At 32.7% G+C, this 14419-nt stretch overlaps 1 long non-coding RNA gene across 1 annotated transcript; it reads right to left on the bottom strand.

Annotated features, from left to right (window-relative positions):
- Positions 1-1176: 1176 nt before the first annotated feature.
- Positions 1177-2745, bottom strand: LOC126750098 (uncharacterized). The gene is made up of 2 exons (XR_007665621.1): positions 2604-2745; positions 1177-1409 (listed from the first exon to the last, which is right to left on the bottom strand). It is a non-coding gene; the product is annotated as an uncharacterized LOC126750098 (long non-coding RNA).
- Positions 2746-14419: the final 11674 nt, after the last annotated feature.

Here is a 14419-nt window from a genome sequence, read left to right as displayed (position 1 = left end):
CGAAATTAAATTCAAACTTTTTTTCATTCGCTATCGGTGGGAGGTTACCGATGCAGTCGTTCTCTGTCTACTCTCTATCTATTAAGGTATGTCCAGACCAAGAAACATCGCCAGAAACATAAAACTTTGCAACATTGCAACATCGAGTTTCCATTGACGGCTTGTATCCGGCAACATGTTGCACTAGATGCGTCGCGTCCAAATGTAAATTTGAATATTATAGCAACAATAAAACATTTAGTAAATAATACGGACTGCTTGGAAGCCGCTGGAATTACTGCAGCTTTTATTATAATTAGTGCTCATCAAAAACAAAGAAAAAAAAGCGTTGGTGGAGAAGAGAATTATTTAAAAATAATGAAAATAATGGAAATAATTTAATGGCCGAATTAATTCTTAATGACGGAAGTGGTTTTAAAAACTTTGTGAGAATGACTAAAACAGATTTTGAAGAATGATTGTTATTGGTAGTTCCAAAAATTTATAAAAAGAACACGAATTACCGTGCCTCAATTTCACCGTCAGTTCGATTAGCAGTGACTCTTCGATATATGGGGATTCTTACACAAGTCTGATGTACTTATTTAAAATATCAAAGCAGTCCATATCTTTAATTGTTTCTGAAGTTTGTGAAGTGATTATTGCAGTTTTACAAGAATATTGTCAGGTAAGTAAAAAAACACTAATTTTTAATATTTCCTAATGACTTATTACAAACTTATTGATAAACATCACTTGGTTTTAATACTAAGAATTCACCAATGGTTGAATATTCAGCGGTTGATGCTTGCTCAGTCATTTCGTTTTCCAGGGGGGAGTTTATTTGCTTTAAGGCTTGCTGAGAGTATTGAGTTGTTAACCCGGTGGTATAAGCAGGTTGGCACTGATAGGATTGAAACTGATGAGTATAGGATTGACTGTCAGTAAGTGTATTTGTAGGAGACAACATTGGAGATGATGAATGTGATGAATATACAGCTAAGTGCTCGGGGGTTTGATTGTATGCAGTAGGTTTTTTTTTTGAATATCGTCATATTCACCCATCTCCAATTTGAATAAAATGTTATCTATATGAAACATACAGCTCGGTGGCTTTGCTTGGCATTGCGCATCCTGCAAGAAACATTTTCCCCATAGACGGCACAATCATCTCTGTTTTCTATTTTCTGCCTTACATCTGTCATAAATTTATACGCTTCATCGACTTTCTCATCTTCAGCTTTTTTCTTAAGTTTTTTATTTATTATTCCTGGCATTGAAAAACCATTTTCTTTTCTTTTTACTGCAATTGGTTTTTGAATGTTAGAAGGACCAGGATTTAATAGATTTTTTGGTTCCGAAGCAACATAATTTTGTTTCACAATAGTTTCTATATTGCTGTCGTTACTCTCATTTTCATCAGTTTGAATCTAAAATTAAGAAAAGAACTTTTAAAATACTTTTATTTTTTACAAATTTTAATAAATATTTTTCAATATTTTTTTTCAGGTTCCTTCATCGAAAAATGAATGGTTAAAAATCGCGGAAGGATTTGAAAAGAAATGGAACTTTCCACATTGTTTGGGAGCGATTGATGGGAAGCACGTATAAATTGAAGCACCAGGAAATAGTGGCAGTATCTACTATAACTTCCATGGAACATATAGTATTGTTTTAATGGCTATAGCAGATGCAGACTATAAGATCAGGTATGCCGATGTAGGCTGCCAAGGTAGAATTTCAGATGGTGGTGTGTTCAGTAGTACGGATTTTCACGACAAGTTTGTTAATAACAAATTAAAAATACCCAATTATAAAACATTGCACAGCTTACAGACCCCCTTCCATTTGTATTAGTAGCTGACGATGCATTTGCATTAAGCACGTAATTTAATGAAACCTTTCCCTGGCTCTTATGAAAAAGGATCAAATGAAAGAGCTTTCAACTATCGATTATCTCGAGCAAGACGAATTATTGAAAATGTATTTGGTTTACTGGCTGCTGTTTTTAGGATATTTAGAAGACCTATAGCTTTAGAGCCTAAAAAGGTCACTTCTATTGTTCTTGCTTGCATTCATATACATAACTATCTTTCATTCGCAGGAATTTAGAATTCAGGAATTTAGAATCGATCCGCTCATATAATCCACCGGGTACATTTGATTATGAGGATACTGAAACCGGAACGGTTATTAGAGGTAATTGACGCAGTGAAATAGATGGAATAGCTATGCTCAATTTACAAAACATTCCTAGAAGGAGCTCTGAAAATGCTAAAGAGATCAGAAATGAATTTGCAAGATATTTTAATTCACCTCAAGGAATGGTACCATGGCAACATAATTTTGCATAATTATTATCTTAAATCATTAGGTAAAAATATAGTATGAAAAAATAAAAACTGATGTTTTAGTTATACATGCCATCCCATCGTAAAAATGTTAAACTAGTTGTCAGATTTAACGGAACACCTTACTTTTTTTGAGCAAACTTAATCTTCAACAATTTTCCCAACCCATGTAAGTACATAATTATATTTCTACAATGAAAAAACAATGAAAGTACTTATTAATATTGAAAAAATAGTATAGTGAAACATGTAAGATTAAACAACGACACTTACCTAGAGTACTACGGCTTCCTATCGAAACGCTATTTTCAATAAGAAAACTTAAGGGATTATAACCAAACCATTCAGTCTCTGGGGAATTGGCTCCGGCCCCCCTTTTTTCAGCGACAAGTTTCTTTTTATGCTTTTAAATCTCCTCACTCTCAACATTAAAATGCTTAGATATTTTATTTATCTCATCAAACTTTTTATATTTCTATCTCTATACTCTTTTTTTTGCAAATACCACAATGCAGGGGCTGTCTGAAACAGCTCTATAAGTTCTAAAACTTTATTTTTGGTCCACATTTTACCTATAAATAAACATTAATTTATAAAATAGAAATCAAAATACAAATAAAGTAGATATATACAAAATATACTAATAGCTACTTACCTACAGCAAATTTTTAACACTATCTATGCTTAACTATATCCTATATCTGTATCTGATGTATATATCTTAATACCGAAAAAAAATCAACACAATTATATCAGTGTTGCCACATATGGTCCACACTGGCCGATGTTACCCATTTTAGGCGGGAAACACGCAACAACCCACATTCTTTGATGTTTATGCCGTCGTCGCTTTGTCCGATGTTGCAAAGTTGCTGCCACAATAACAACATCGGTCGACAACATCGAGAATCGCTTTGTTGCCGACGATTATCGTCCGGTCTGGACTAAGCTTTAGGTCTAATCACGAACTTATAAATTATACCTGGACTGCCAATTCAATGAAAAGTAAATAACCACTACTAGGGGGCCGCCATTTCCCGTGATTGTGTCCTTTCGATGTTGGTCACTCTGACAAATTTTGGTTGTGCCAACTGTAGGGAAACAAAACAATTAAAGTTTTTGAGAGGTTATGTTTACAAAAATACAAAATTAATAGAAAGTTACATATAGGTAAGAATTTAGGATAATTGCGTTAGATCTGTGATTTTTATGGTACTTCTTTAAGAATTTCGGTAAAATGTATGAAAGAAAGTAATCCTCACCTAAAATGAGACAAAGTTTCAATCAATTTGCAATAGATGCGTGCACTTTAAAATATTTGTTTTATTATTCTAATAATCTTGAATCTTCAAATTCAGTTAAAAACACCTATTTTCTTTCTATTTTTACTATTACGACTTTTACTTTCCTTCTATGCACAGTGTTTCTACATTAATAGGGGTTTATATAGTAAAAATAAACAACTTTATATATTATTTTATCATAAACAACACAGACAGACAATTCACAATTATTCGGTTTTGAGTGTGACTGAACCAAATACTTTTAAATAAAGATGGTGATACATTATCCACGTATTAAATAAGGAGGAAGCTATATCGCCTGTTGCAGACGATATACCCAAGCGTCTTTTACAAATCGCCAAAAACTAAGCAATCCGCTATACTCACACGTCAAATGTCAACGTCGTCAACTTCATTACCGTTATTTAATATATTTTTTGTTGGCAATACTAAAAATTTTCAGAGTGACCAACATCAAAAGGACACAACCACTATAAAAATGGCGGTCACCATGCAGTGATCATTTTTGGGTATCGTGGCCATATGAATTAGCAGTCCAGGTATATTATTTAAAAGTTCGTGGGTCTAATACATTAAAACTCAATCCGTAAGATTCAACTCGCCAAACGTGTATAATAACAAATAGATATATCATATTGACGGAAATACCAGACACAAGAATAATAACCTCTCCTAATATCGATCACAACTAAGTTCTCGGAAAGTTGGTCATAAAAGGCATCAAAGAATAAAGCGAAAACCAATCATGATTGAAAAGATACAACATAGAACTAAGTGGAAAATATACATCGGGGAGCACAATAGACAAGAATGTGAAAGACAGTTGGAATATAATTAAAAGATACAGGTAGCTAATGAATCAATAGGGAAAGGAAGATAAATTTAAACCCGCAAAACAAAACCAAGCATTCGATTATAAAGGAGGTAAAAAGGATGCCTGAGGACAAAAAGAGAATAGATACATATATTATGTAAGAGTAAACTGTTTAAAGAAAGTTCCTACTTTTTTGAGACAACTTAGTTTAACCATAGAGCTGTCGACCGATGGTATAACGTTTGGCAAAAGATCTTAGCAGTCGTCCTAAAATTCATGGTGCTTCATTTATCCTTCACTCTCCCGTACTAATACTTACATTCTCTATTGTACCCGCAGTAATTCTAAAGAAACAAAAATCAATGCGGCAATCAAAAGAGAATACTGGGAGAAGTTATCCACAGACATGGAACGGGATCATTATGGAGTCCAGAGTAAAGTCTGGAAGATGCTCAAAAACAGAAGGAAAGCAGTAAATGAATACATTCAGACCAACCTCAATCACAGGAAACAGAGGAAGAGATCATGAATAAATTAATGGTTACAGTGTGAAAATTAAAATTCTGAGAGTCTCCGGCATTGGACGACATTCACAATGAACTCATAAACTTCTTCTCTACTCGATTTTTTTTTATTATGCAGGGTTGATTAGCTATTGTATGGATATATTTATTCGGTTTGAATTGATGGTACCGACATTATGCTAGTCAGGAAAAATTAGCTGAATGAAAGTACTGTATCGATAATTTTATTTTGATTTTCGGAAAATTATTGATGGTACCAGAAATCCGATTTCACCATTAAATTATCCAGGAAAAAATAAATAAAAACATTTTTATTCTCACATCGTAAATGATTTCACTTCCCTTCTTGTTTACCGGTGGCGCTAAATAATTTCTCCCTAACGCCAACATCCTGTAATACATAAATGTTGTTGTTCTGTTTCTTTCTATCTCAAGTGTAAGAAGCGGTCTGTAGGCAACTTGTCTCTTTTGTGTACTTAGTCTATTGACAGAAAAACCCATCAGCTAAATTACACGTGCATGCAATACAAAACTTTCTCGCATTCTTCTATTTTTTCCTTTTTCTGGTGTTTTTAGATTTTGGGCTTCTGTTGAGCTAATTTTTTTGTTTTATGCAGAAAAAATCATTTTTTATACGTCTATTAACAAACACCATCCAGTTTCTGCTGAAGGATACCTTAATTTTGTAATCAGTGTAAGAATATTTATTCCTGCACTCATTTCGCTATCTAAAAGCCATAATTTAAATCATAAATTAAGGTCACCGAATTTAAAATAGTAAATCGTTCGAGCACATAATGAATGAATACATTCATATTAAATTATTGTTTTTTGTTTGCTCTTATGGTGTAAAATAAAAAAGCGAGAGGTGTTATACTTTTATACCCTCCTGTCCTACAGGAATCGTGAAACAAAAGCGGGTCCGAGGAGCAGCATGCGGGCGAACACAGACGTAATAAATTTTAAGTTTTCTGACAGGAAATCGATGGTGCAATACGCGTTCGGACAAACCGAACAAATCGGGGACGAAATCCGCTAAGGTTGGATACAGGGAGCGTAAAAACGTCATTCTAGGATCAAAAAATTTCACTAGTTAGAGAAACTTTAATTAGGGCACTTCTTTTTGCTAATTTTCTTAACAAATATCCATTTTTCTTAATATTATTCTTACCAAATAATTGAAATATATTAATAATTACTAAGTTAGCGGCAATTTCTGATATTAACATTTTATTCATTATCGAGGCTTAAATCCAAATAATTGTCAAATATCTTCAAATGCTTGTAATAAAATTGAAAACATCCTCAAAAGCTGAAATAGAAATAACTTTAAGAACATCTTTAAACGCCTGGAAGGAATTAAAAATGGCTTCAAATGCCTGGAATAAATTCGGAATTTCGGTGTAAAAATGACTTATATAACTACCGAAAGAAACAAACAAAGACTTCAACTGTCCTGAAAAATCTTGGATTTTTTGGAAAAATTGAAAAAGTAGTGTATTAAAATTGGAAACTGCTCGCATCCAGGATATGGAATTATTAATCCTATCGGGTATTTTTTGTTGGAATTAATGCTAAACAAGGTGTTCCAGGACCCACTGTATATACTTCCAGGGTCGGGCTGGAATATTTGTTGTTCTTGTAAAAAAACGCCCTGTAGCTGAACAATCTGTGTATCAATTTTCAAACATCTCTCTAGTCTGGTTTATGATTTATGAGCTTTTTTTAGACATCCTTGTTTGACACATGAGTTTAATCATTTAGTCCTTGTCGCACTTATTGAATGCTTTTTGTTTCTTTTCTTTTTTTTTATTAAAGACGTCAGAGTTGGGCCATATGTTTGTTCTTCTCTTCTTTTTTAAGGACGTCAACTGCCTGGAAGAAATTATTGATTCCTTACAGGCAATTGAGCCAAACGTTTCTTCTTCTTCCTCTTTAGGAATTATTAAAACGAATTATGAATTTCTTCTGCTTTTTTTAGTACAGGCATGACTTTTAGGCCGTCGTCCCACCAAAGATACACGACAGCGACGCCACATCTCCGCGATGTCGCCAGCGTGTATCTTTCGTGTCGAACCCATGTTTTAAAATCATTTTGTTCCCACCAACGCTGCGCCGAAGACACATCCAAATGCGTGTCGCCTTCGTGTTGCCGGGAGACTGGACGTGTCAGTTGCGAAGCAACATTCAAGCTGTGTGTTGGCGTTTTTTTTTCATTTATCGAAGTTTTTTTTTTTGTTTATTATGGCACAACGAAATGCTGAACTGGATTTTAATGGATGTCTGTGCAGCTTCTTAGCAGCAACAAACATTTTTTTTTAAATTTTTCTCAATAAAAGTATGCACCCACTATTTTCTTTTTTTTGCCTTTTTATTTTTTTTTTCTATTCCGCAAATACCAATACATTGCAACCACATCCTCGTCTTCACTCGATGATATTTTGAACTAAACTGAACAACTTAACGTAGGAAACACGAAACGCGTATCTTTGGTGGAGCAACTGCATGTCGTCTGAATGTGTCCAGGCGAAATCGTATCTCCTTCGCGTCGCCGTCGCGTATCTTTGGTGGGACGACGGCCTTAGTGTACATACTTTTATAGTACATAAATTTTCCATTAAATTTCATTCAACGAGCTGCTTCTCAAATTTTTTTATAAAGCAATTTTTCGTACACCCTCTCTCCATTATCATATATGTGAATTGAATATTTCATATATTAAAAAAAAAAAAATTTACATGCATTGGTTTGCCCTTCGACGATTAATAAGAGTTAATGCGGCCTACAGACGATCAATATTATTGCGCAATATTTCATATTGTGCAATAATATTGACCGTATATGGTTTATATTGATTGACACAATATATTGTGTCAATCAAAAATAGTTTGATTTTTATTGTGCAATAGAGATTTATTGTGTCGTTTGTGGATAATATTGCATAATATTACAATATTTCAGTTTAAATTTTCTTTCGTGCTGGTCTGTACACAACGATGGGTTCAAAAGCAAAAGAAGAAGAAAGAACGTTTAGTTTAGAAGTTATCGAGATTTACCACTCTTTGCCAGTACTCTTTGCTTTGTGGCATACAAAAAGCAAAGAGTACAGCAACAGGATTAAGAAAAATGAACAATATAGTGAATTGTTGCAGAAATATAAAGAGAAATACCCAAAAGCTGATAAAAAACAATTAATCAGTAAACTAAATTCACTACAAACTAACTTTAGGAAAGAGCTGAAAAAAATAAATGATTCAGAACGTAGTGGAGTAGGTATCAATGACGAACCCACATTGTGGTATTTTAATGAAATGAAGTTTTTAATCGGTATTGAAGAACCATGTAGATCCCAAAATACCATGGAAAATGACATTGAGAGCCCGAATTTAGAAAATAATACCAATAAATCAGCAAGAATAGAAGAAAAAAACAGTAAGTACCCAAAATATATATATTTAAATGCTTTTTATGTATTATGCAAATTTATTTTGCCATGCAACTTGGCCTTCATTATTAAAGTAGTGGCAATAATTATCCCTGACATATTTTGCGTACACAGTTGGATTCCGGGAGTGGGATGTCTGCAATAATGTTGTTGGTGCAGTGACTCTCCATGCGCCTTGAATAATTTTACCCGACTCCTGATCTTCAATATCGATGGTAGTTTTATCAATGTATGTATTCGATTGTTTCCTTCTTAAATAATTATGTAAATAGCAACACGCTTAAGTAATTATCCGAGCTTTTTCAGGGCTTAGCGCATTAGGTCGTTGAAACACGCCAAATACAGAAACTAAAATGCCAAAAGTGTTCTCTACAATACGTCGAGCACGACTTAGGCGGTAATTAAATATCCGTTGTTCTGCAGTTAATCCAGTTTGTGCATAAGGTTTCATAAAATTTTTTGTTAATGCGAAAGCATTATCACCTATGAAAACAAAAGGCAGTGTATCACTATTCTCTAATACAGTAGGTTCTGGAATTTTAAGTTCGTTATCCGATAAGGCTCTGCCAAATGCAGTGGCACTCAAAACACCTCCATCAGATATTCGTCCATTAATTCCAGCATCGACCATCAAAAATTCATAATTTGAATTAACAACGGCCAACAACACGATTCTAAAAAATTTCTTATAGTTATAATAGTATGAACCGCTGTGGGGTGGTTGCTTAATGGACACGTGTTTCCCATCTACTGCCCCCAAACAATTCGGAAAATTCCATTGATTTTCAAATTCTCTCGCAACAGCCTTCCATTCTTCTTCTGTCTCTGGAATCTGAAATGAAAAGAAGAGAATTAGACTAGTTGTTTCAAATAGTATAATAAGTTTTCAAAACATTATTGTTTACAGAAAGCAAATGGGCCTCTCAAGAAAAAAAAAATAAAAAAGATGATACGACTGGGTTACTAGCTTTAGCTCGCAAAGAATTGGAGAAACCAGAGAGTGACTGCGAGAAAATTGCTGCTGCCTGGGCAATAGAACTAGCAAAAATGAAACCAGACCAACAGTTATTTGCAAAGAAAGGTATCAATGACATTTTATTTGAAGGCCAGTTAAGAACTCTTCACAGAGATTCCATACAAATTAATGTCGTACATCTACTCCCTTCACCTATGTCCCACCAGGCCCGGCAAGCAACGCTTCATCGTATAAATCATTGCAATACTCATCACCTGGGTACAATAACCAAGTGCAGTCTGGTAATCAGTCAACTGATACTGCTAGTAATTTTTTTTCAAACTTTGCAGATATTTAATAATGTAAATTTAATTATGAAATAAACTAGTTAAGTTCTATTCGCATGTTGATTTTAATTGTTTTGACTTACCTTTATATAATCCTTTAACTTGCAAATTATAGCTGCACAAGTTTCCATAACAATTTCACCTATGGATTGTGGAGATATGGCACTGGTGAATTTTAAATCTTGAAAACTGTTGTCTGTAGCTAAATATCGTAGTGTGATTGACAGTCGCTGACTAGCAGGAATAGCATCTCTCATAGTGGTATTAATTTTTTCTATTTCAGGTGTAACCATTTTTAATAATTCACTAAATGTTGTATAATCCATTCGTAGAAAGTTTTTAAAATCAGCAGGTTCACTAACTTTTCATTCCCTTAATAGACATTCATGACTATACTGGTTCCTTTTCTTAAACCATGTTGCCAAAACAATGGCAATAGCAGCTACTTTTTTCTTATTCATTTTTCTTACATATCTTACCAACAAAGTGGAAAACAAAACCAATTATTGCGCCATATATTGAATATAGTTATTGCACAAATATATTGCACTGTTTGGGAACGACTAGCAATATTATTGGGCAATATTTGGCGCAATAATATTGATCGTCTGTAGCCTGCATAAAGAGAGACGAAAAATAGCGAATTCCAGTGACCATCAAAACTTTGTTGGAGTTGTAGTATTTTAGTAAGAAGTTGTTCTCTTTATTCCAGGTGGTCATATAATAAGAATTTTTTTTTTCAAAATTTAGTAATTTTTTTGAAAATTGCTAAAAGTGGTGTCCAAATTGTTCAAGGAATGTGTGTACTAATTTTCAAAATTTTATCTAAAGAACTTTTTGAGTTATGATCGATTTGTGAATTATTCAATTTCTTCCTAAAAAAATCTTAAAAGTTAAGGTAAAAACTTAATAAATTAAGGTAAAAAAAAATCTGATTTTTCGGTTGTTTTTTTGAAAAATGCTGAAATGTGTGTCCAACCAAATTAACTGGAGAATCTGTGTGCCAATTTTCCAATGTCTGTCTAGTCTGGTTCATGATTTATGAGCTTTTTTTAGACAGCCTTGTTTGGCACATTTAATCATTCGCTTCCTGTCGCACTTATTGAGTGCTTTTTGTTTCTTTTCTTTTTTTTTCTTTTTTTTATTGAAAACGTCAAAGTTGAGCCAAACGTTTGTTCTCCTCTTCTTTTTTTTTAAGGACGTCAACTGCCTGGACAAAATTGATTTTTTACAGGCAAGTGAACCAAACGTTTCTTCTTTTTTCTTCCTCTTCAGAAATTGTTATAACTATATGCAGTATTCTTTTCACAAATCTATACGAATAAAGTCTATGACTTTCTACTGCATTTTTAGTACAGGCGGTGGTGTAAGATTTTTATTAATATTAAACCCATACATTTTAAATTAAATCATTTAATAGCATTTTTCTTAAATTCTTTAATAAAGCAATTTTATTTTTCTTACACCCTCCTTCTATATTAATTTGAATTTATCATATATAAAAAAAAAATGTTTGACATGCACTGGTTTGCCCTTTGACGATTAACAAGAGTTCAGTTTCATACGAGCTAAAGTGAGACGGAACATGGGGGATTCCAGTGACCATCAAAGCTTTATTCGAGTTGCAGAATTTTAGCAGTTTTTCTTTATTTCAGGCGCATATAATATTTTTTTTTTGTAAAATTTAGTAAATTTTTTGAAAAATGCTGAAATAGGGGTCCAGTTAAATTATTCAAGGAACGTGTGTACAAATTTTCAAAAAGAACTTTTTGAGTTATGGACGTTTTGTGAAACATTGAAAATTTTCCAGAAATGTTTTTTTTTTTCAAAATGCTATTTAAAAAAAAAAACGCTGAAATAGGTGTCCAACCAAATTAACTGGAGAATCTGTGTGCTAATTTTCAAATGTCTCTCTAGTCTGGTTTTTGATTTACGAGCTTTTTTTGGACACCCTTGTTTGACACATGAGTCTAATCATGTAGTCCCTGTCGCACTTATTGTGTGCCTTTTTTTTCTTTTCGTCCTCTTTTTTTATCGAAAACGTCAAAGTTAAGGGTTTGTTTTTCATCAGATGCCTGGAAGAAATTAATGATTCCTTGCAGGCAGTTAAGTCAAACGTGTCATCCTCTGTTCTTCTTCTCTTTTAAGGACATTGCCTGGAAGAAATTCTTGATCTGTTACAGGCAGTTGAGGCAAAAGTTTTTTCTCTTCTTCTTTCTTAAACGTCTTTTCTCTTTTTAAGGATGTCAACTGCCTTGAAGAAATTATTGATTCCTTACAGGCAATTGAGCCAAACGTTTTTTCCTCTTTCTTTCGCATTTGGGTCACAGACTTTTTGTGACCTAAAATGACGTCATTTCAGGAACGTCAGTGAAAGTCGTCCTGATTGGTCATTTCAGGTTAATCGTTCATATCCTTCATACACAATATGGGGTCTACTTTGTGGTCTTGAAAATGACTTTCTTTTACCACAGGTAAATATTGAGACTTTGCTTATTACATAATTCATTAAAAAACTAAAAATCAACATTTTAAAATAAAGAAAAAGAATAAAAAGATAGAGACAATGTCGAGACTTGAACCCGGAATCACCTGGATTCTTTTTGTCTTCGGTGTTGGGTTCACGTTTTGGGTGTTGAACATCTGCACATCTTTTTGCACATCTTAGCAAATGACCCAAATTGGATCAAATCAGGTACATATTATTTTATATTTTGATGGTTTAAATATCGACAGGAATAATTTTTTTAATAGATGTTTTATTTGTTTCTGCCATGTGTTCATGGACACGGCGGGCGGCCATATTGTACAATAAAACTAATTTATTTAAGGAATCATCCTTTTTACGTTTTGTTATTTGATTAGCATGCCTTGTTATATGTATGTTACGTATAATTTTTTATAGAAGTGTATGTAAAAAAACTACATTGTTTATAAAAAAAGATGTGATATTTACTACTCAGGAGGTAATGTCCGCTCGAAATATATAAAGGTTAAAATTTGTCAGTATTTTTGTACCGAATGTTTCCTCAAGAAAATTTACTGAAGAATATATATTACTTGCAAATTAATAAAATATATATTTGGAATTCAAGTAAGAATTTTTTTTTATAGTCAAAAAGTTCTCAAAGGATATTTTAAATGACCTAAAATAGTCTTTAATCGTCGTCATATATAAATATTTGATCAGTCTTTTTCAATTCCGCTTAAGACGTCTTTTAGCCTTTATTTAGTACGTCTCATCGGCGTCATTTTAGATATGACATTCACATTTGTACGTTACTTTAAGGTCGTAAGAACGTCAAAACGACTAGTCATATAGGCCAAAAAGCACGAAAAACGACCTCTTCAAGACATTGTATTACTAATAATAATAATAATATAATATAATCAATAAAAGAAACAATAAAAAAAAGAAAGTACCTACAGCTAAAAGATTTACAATCGATAGACAGATATATGTGTATTTATAAAACTAATCATAATACAATTAAAAATATTGAAACTAGTTACAACTAACTATAAAAATATAGCGCGACAAAAACTGACAGATTGATTACTTGCGTTTTATTCTTCTTTCTAAGTTAAGCTGCTGTTAATTTAATTTAAAGCTTTATTTAGAAGTTTTACATGTACATAGTCTAAATTGGGTTGTATAAGAATATTACGTTAAGTCAGAATATGAGTTTTAAATGTCATATTTAGGTTTTTGGAGTCCAATAATAAATAAATTGAATTTATTGTTAGGAAATCTGGGAGAAGTGTGAAATTTTGGTCTTATATACATGTAATAACGTTGTCCTAATGTAGTTTTAACTTTTGGGAAGATAAATTTTCCATTAAAAGTTATTAAATGGGATATTTCTTAAATTCTTTGATAAAGCAATTTTTTGTACACCCTCTATTATGTTTGAATTAAATATTTTATAAAATTAAATGTTTAACATGCACTGGTTTACCCCTCGACGAATAACAACAGTTGAGCTTAATACGAGCTAAAGAGAGACGCAAAATGGCGAATTCAAGTGACCGTCAAAAGTTTATTCGAGTTGTAGGAGTTTCCAAAAAATAAAAATTTGACTATTTTTTAAAAAACGCTGAAATAGGTGTCCAATCAAAATAACTGGAGAATCGATGTGCCAATTTTCAAACATCTGTCTATCTCTGTTTTTGATTTATGAGCTTTTTTAAGACATCCTTGTTTGGCACATCATTTAGTCTCCTGTCGCACTTATTGAGTGCTTTTTGTTTCTTTTATTTTTGTTATTGAAAACACCAAAGTTGAACCAAACGTTTGTTTTTCTCTTCTTCTTTTTTGAGGACGTCAAATGCTTGAAAGAAATTATTGATTTCTTACAAGTAGTTGTCAAAAACCTGGAACAAATCATTTATTCCTTTTTAACAGTTGAACCGAACTTTTCTTCTCTTCTTCTTTTTTAATAACATCAAACGCCTGGAAGAAATTATTGATTTCTTTTGAGCCAAATCTTTCTTCTCTTCTTCTTATTTAAGGACATCAAATGCCTGGAAGAAATGATTGATTTCTTACAGGTATTTGTCAAATACCTAGAACAAATCATTGATTCCTTCTAAACAGTTGAGCCAAACTTTTCTTTTCTTCTTCTTCTTTTTTAAGGACATCAAAGGCCTGGAAGAAATTATTAATTTCTTACAGGTAGTTGAACCAAACGTTTCTTCTT

This window comes from Anthonomus grandis, chromosome 2 (genome assembly GCF_022605725.1).
Source record: "Anthonomus grandis grandis chromosome 2, icAntGran1.3, whole genome shotgun sequence".
In the NCBI taxonomy this organism is placed as follows: Eukaryota; Metazoa; Arthropoda; class Insecta; order Coleoptera; family Curculionidae; genus Anthonomus; species Anthonomus grandis.
Note: the sequence above shows the minus strand (reverse complement) of the source record. Positions and strands in the feature narration are given on the sequence as shown.